The following is a 6,407-nucleotide window of genomic DNA, read 5'->3' on the forward strand; positions in this document are numbered from 1 at the left end:
ATAACACATCGTGTATAAGGTTTGGTACTATGAATGGTTTAATGTACTCATTGGGGGTCTTGGAATGTATCCCTTGCAGATAATGGGGGGCTACTCTACACTATAGAGTATTACGAATCATGGTCGTCATACTGTCTGTTAAATCTCCAGAGTTCATTCATCTTGCATAGCTGAAACTTTGTATCCTTGATCAGTAACTTCTCAATCCTCTCTCCTGCTTCTTCTGGGCCCCCTGGAAACCACCATTCTACTCTCTGATTCTATGAGTTTGAGTATTTTACATACCACATAGAAGTCAGATCATACAGGATTTTTGTCATGAGTCATGAGTATGTGGGGCTGGTGCACAGGTGGTAAAAAGAATTTACCAAGACAGTTGTAGGTAAAGAAAGGCAGACTTATTAGAAAATGTATAAAACTATGTTGCAAGAAAGCAATGGGCAAGTCAGCAAGAGAGGTGCTGACTGCCAGGAGATAAAGGCTTGCTGGGGATTTTATAGGGTGGTGCTTGTACTGTGTGCTGGAGAGGGCTACGTGCAGTACTCTATTGCCAAGGTTGCAGTGATCTAACGTGCATTTTCCTATCAATCAGCCGAGGGTCTGATGATAATTCAGGTGCAGGAGGATTTTGAATTATTTGTGCAGGAGGGCTATATGTTCCAGACTGTAAGGAAGGGCAGACTGATAATTTATCTGCTTTCTCTTTTTGCTTTCCCCTGCTCCCACCAGCCTGACTCATTTTCTCTAATTAGTGCCCCATTGATTTGTCTTTCTGTGTCTACCTTATTTTTCTTAGCATAGTGTCCTCCAGATTCATCCATTTTATTGTAAATGGCAGGGTTTCCTTCTTTTTTTTTTTTTAAACTGAACAGTAGTCCATCATATCTTTTATAGAATGGAAAAATGTATGTATCACATTTTCTTGATCCATTCATCCTTTAACAGAAAGTTTGGTTGTTTCCATATCTTGGTGATTGTGAATAATGCTACAATGAACAGGGGAGTGCAGATGCCTGTTTGAGATACTGATTTTATTTCCATTGAATGTATATTCAAATGTGGGATTGCTGTGTCATATGGTAATTCCAACTCTATACTGCTTTTCATAGAGGCTGCAAAATTTTACATTTCCATCAACAGTGCACAAGGTTTTCAATTTCTTCACATCATCATGAATGCTTGTTATTTTTTGCCTTTTTGATAGTAGCTATGATAATGGGTGTGAGATGATAGCTCGTGGTTTTGGTTTGCATTTTTTCTGATGATCAGTGATGTTGAACACCTTTTCAAGCATCTATTGGCCATTTGTATGTCCTTTTAGGAAAAATATCTATGCAGGTCCTTTGTTCATTTTCAATTGGATTGTTTATTTATTTTTTTTTTGCTATTGAGTTGTATGAATTAATTACATATTTTGGATATCAACTTCTTATTAAATACATGGTTCTCAAATACTTTCTCTGGTCTGTAGGTTGATGTCTCCAGCTTTGTCTTCTTGTTCAGGATTGGTTTGTCTATTTTGGCTTTTTTTGTGATTCCATAAACACTTTAGCATTGTTTTTTCCTATTTCTGTAGAAAATGCCATTGGGATTTTCCTAGGGATTGACTTGAATCTGTAGATTCTTTGGTAGTGTGGATATTTTAACATTATTAATTATTCAAATCTGTGAATGTAAGAGGTCTTTCCATTTTTCTGTGTCTTCTTTAATTTTCTTCATCAATGTTTTATAGTTTTCAGTGTACAAGTCTTTTACTTCTTTGGCTGAGTTTATCCTAATAATTTTATTCTTTTTGTTATTATTGCAAACGTAATTGTTGCCATATTTTCCTTATTGGGTAGTTCTTTGTTAGTATACAGAAATACCTCCGATTTTTGTAGGTTTATTTTGTATTTTGCAACATTACTGGATTTGTTTATTAGTTTATAATTTTATGTGTGCATATTAAGTCTTTAGGGTTTTCTACATATAACATCACGTAATTGTCTTTTTTTAAATTAAATTTTATTATTATTATACTTTAAGTTTTAGGGTACATATGCACAATGTGCAGGTTAATTACATATGTATACATGTGTCATGCTGGTGTGCTGCACCCATTAACTCATCATTTAGCATTAGGTATATCTCCTAAAGCTATCCCTCCCTCCTCCCCCCACCCCACAACAGTACCCAGAGTGTGATGTTCCCCTTCCTGTGTCCATGTGTTCTCATTGTTAAGTTCCCACCTATGAGTGAGAATATGTGGTGTTTGGTTTTTTGTTCTTGCAATAGTTTACTGAGAATGATGATTTCCAATTTCATCCATGTCCCTACAAAGGACATGAACGCCTCATTTTTTATGGCTGCATAGTATTCCATGGTGTATATGTGCCACATTTTCTTAATCCGGTCTATCATTGTTGGACATTTGGGTTGGTTCCAAGTCTTTGCTATTGTGAATAGTGCCACAATAAACATACGTGTGCATGTGTCTTTATAGCAGCATGATTTATAGTCCTTTGGGTATATACCCAGTAATGGGATGGCTAGGTCAAATGGTATTTCTAGTTCTAGATCCCTGAGGAATCACCACACTGACTTCCACAATGGTTGAACTAGTTTACAGTCCCACCAACAGTGTAAAAGTGTTCCTATTTCTCCACATCCTCTCCAGCACCTGTTGTTTCCTGACTTTTTAATGATTGCCATTCTAACTGGTGTGAGATGGTATCTCATTGTGGTTTTGATTTGCATTTCTCTGATGGCCAGTGATGGTGAGCATTTTTTCATGTGTCTTTTGGCTGCATAAATGTCTTCTTTTGAGAAGTGTCTGTTCATATCCTTCACCCACTTTTTGATGGGGTTGTTTGTTTTTTTCTTGCAAATTTGTTTGAGTTCATTGTAGATTCTGGATATTAGCCCTTTGTCAGATGAGTAGGTTGTAAAAATTTTCTCCCATTTTGTAGGTTGCCTGTTCACTCTGATGGTAGTTTCTTTTGCGTGCAGAAGCTCTTTAGTTTAATTAGATTGCATTTGTCAATTTTGGCTTTTGTTGCCATTGCTTTTGGTGTTTTAGACATGAAGTCCTTGCCCATGCCTATGTCCTGAATGGTAATGCCCAGGTTTTCTTCCAGGGTTTTTATGGTTTTAGGTCTAACGTTTAAGTCTTTAATCCATCTTGAATTAATTTTTGTATAAGGTATAAGGAAGGGATCCAGTTTCAGCTGTCTACATATGGCTAGCCAGTTTTCCCAGCACCATTTATTAAAAAGGGAATCCTTTCCCCATTGCTTGTTTTTCTCAGGTTTGTCAAAGATCAGATAGTTGTAGATATGCAGCATTATTTCTGAGGGTTCTGTTCTGTTCCATTCATCTATATCTCTGTTTTGGTACCAGTACCACGCTGTTTTGGTTACTGTAGCCTTGTAGTATAGTTTGAAGTCAGGTAGCGTGATGCCTCCAGCTTTGCTTAGGCTTAGGATTGACTTGGCGATGCAGGCTCTTTTTTGCTTCCATATGAACTTTAAAGTAGTTTTTTCCAATTCTGTGAAGAAAGTCATTGGTAGCTTGATGGGGATGGCATTGAATCTATAAATTACCTTGGGCAGTATGGCCATTTTCATGAGATTGATTCTTCCTACCCATGAGCATGGAATGTTCTTCCATTTGTTTGTATCCTCTTTTATTTCCTTGAGCAGTGGTTTGTAGTTCTCCTTGAAGAGGTCCTTCACATCCCTTGTAAGTTGGATTCCTAAGTATTTTATTCTCTTTGAAGCAATTGTGAATGGGAGTTCACTCATGATTTGGCTCTCTGTTTGTCTGTTATTGGTGTACAAGAATGCTTGTGATTTTTGTACATTGATTTTGTATCCTGAGACTTTGCTGAAGTTGCTCATCAACTTAAGGAGGTTTGGGGCTGAGACAATGGGGTTTTCTAGATATACAATCATGTCATCTGCAAACAGGGACAATTTGACTTCCTCTTTTCCTAATTGAATACCCTTTGTTTCCTTCTCCAGCCTAATTGCCCTGGCCAGAACATCCAACACTATGTTGAATAGGAGTGGTGAGAGAGGGTATCCCTGTCTTGTGCCAGTTTTCAAAGGGAATGCTTCCAGTTTTTGCCCATTCAGTATGATATTGGCTGTGGGTTTGTCATAGATAGCTCTTATCATTTTGAGATATGTCCCATCAATACCTAATTTATTGAGAGTTTTTAGCATGAATGGTTGTTGAATTTTGTCAAAGGCCTTTTCTGCATCTATTGAGATAATCATGTGGTTTTTGTCTTTGTTTCTGTTTATATGCTAGATTACATTTATTGATTTGTGCATATTGAACCAGCCTTGCATCCCAGGGATGAAGCCTACTTGATCATGGTGGATAAGCTTTTTGATGTGCTGCTGGATTTGGTTTGCCAGTATTTTATTGAGGATTTTTGCATCAATATTCATCAAGGATATTGGTCTAAAATTCTCTTTTTTGGTTGTGTCTCTACCTGGCTTTGGTGTCAGGATGATGCTGGCCTCATAAAATGAGTTAGGGAGGATTTCCTCTTTTTCTATTGATTGGAATAGTTTCAGAAGAAATGGTACGAGTTCCTCCTTGTACCTCTGGTAGAATTCGGCTGTGAATCCATCTGGTCATGGACTCTTTTTAGTTGGTAAGCTATTGATTATTGCCACAATTTCAGAGCCTGCTATTGGTCTATTCAGAGATAAAACTTCTTCCTGGTTTAGTCTTGGGAGGGTGTATGTGTTGAGAAATTTATCCATTTCTTCTAGATTTTCTAGTTTATTTGCGTAAAGGTGTTTGTAGTATTCTCTGATGGTAGTTTGCATTTCTGTGGGATCGGTGGTGATATCCCCTTTATCATTTTTTATTGCATCTATTGGATTCTTCTCTCTTTTTTTCTTTATTAGTCTTGCTAGTGGTCTATCAATTTTGTTGATCCTTTCAAAAAACCAGCTCCTGGATTCATTAACTTTTTGAAGGGTTTTTTTTTGTCTCTATTTCCTTCAGTTCTGCTCTGATTTTCGTTATTTCTTGTCTTCTGCTAGCTTTTGAATGTGTTTGCTCTTGCTTTTCTAGTTCTTTTAATTGTGATGTTAGGGTGCCAATTTTGGATCTTTCCTGCTTTCTCTTGTGGGCATTTAGTGCTGTAAATTTCCCTCTACACACTGCTTTGAATATGTCCCAGAGATTCTGGTATGTTGTATCTTTGTTCTCATTGGTTTCAAAGAACATCTTTATTTCGTTATGTACCCAGTAGTCATTCAGGAGCAGGTTGTTCAGTTTCCATGTAGTTGAGCAGTTTTGAGTGAGTTTGTTAATCCTGAGTTCTAGTTTGATTGCACTGTGGTCTGAGAGACAGTTTGTTATAATTTCTGATCTTTTACACTTGCTGAGGAGAGCTTTACTTCCAACTATGTGGCCAATTTTGGAATAGGTGTGGTGTGGTGCTGAAAAAAATGTATATTCTGTTGATTTGGGGTGGAGAATTCTGTAGATGTCTATTAGGTCTGCTTGATGCAGAGCTGAGTTCAATTCCTGGGTATCCTTGTTAACTTTCTGTCTCATTGATCTGTCTAATGTTGACAGTGGGGTGTTAAAGTCTCCCATTATTATTGTGTGGAAGTCTAAGTATCTTTGTAGGTCACTCAGGACTTGCTTTATGAATCTGGGTTCTCCTGTATTGGGTGCATATATATTTAGGATAGTTAGCTCTTCTTGTTGAATTGATCCCTTTACCATTATATAATGGCCTTCTTTGTCTCTTTTGATCTTTGTTGGTTTAAAGTCTGTTTTATCAGAGACTAAGATTGCAACTCCTGCCTTTTTTTGTTTTCCATTTGCTTGGTAGATCTTCCTCCATCCTTTTATTTTGAGCCTATGTGTGTCTCTGCACATGAGATGGGTTTCCTGAATACAGCACACTGATGGGTCTTGACTCTTTATCCAATTTGCCAGTCTGTGTCTTTTAATTGGAGCATTTAGTCCATTTACATTTAAAGTTAATATTGTTTTGTGTGAATTTGATCCTGTCATTATGATGTTAGCTGGTTATTTTGCTCATTAGTTGATGCAGTTTCTTCCTAGCCTCGATGGTCTTTACAATTTGGCATGATTTTGCAGTGGCTGGTACCAGTTGTTCCTTTCCATGTTTAGTGCTTCCTTCAGGAGCTCTTTTAGGGCAGGCCTGGTGGTGACAAAATCTCTCAGCATTTGCTTGTCTGTAAAGTATTTTATTTCTCCTTCACTTATGAAGCTTAGTTTGGCTGGATATGAAATTCTGGGTTGAAAATTCTTTTCATTAAGCATGTTGAATATTGGCCCCCACTCTCTTCTGGCTTGTAGAGTTTCTGCCAAGAGATCCGCTGTTAGTCTGATGGGCTTCCCTTTGTGGGTAACCCAACCTTTCTCTC

The sequence above is a fragment of the Pongo pygmaeus genome, chromosome 20, assembly GCF_028885625.2.
Source record: "Pongo pygmaeus isolate AG05252 chromosome 20, NHGRI_mPonPyg2-v2.0_pri, whole genome shotgun sequence".
In the NCBI taxonomy this organism is placed as follows: Eukaryota; Metazoa; Chordata; class Mammalia; order Primates; family Hominidae; genus Pongo; species Pongo pygmaeus.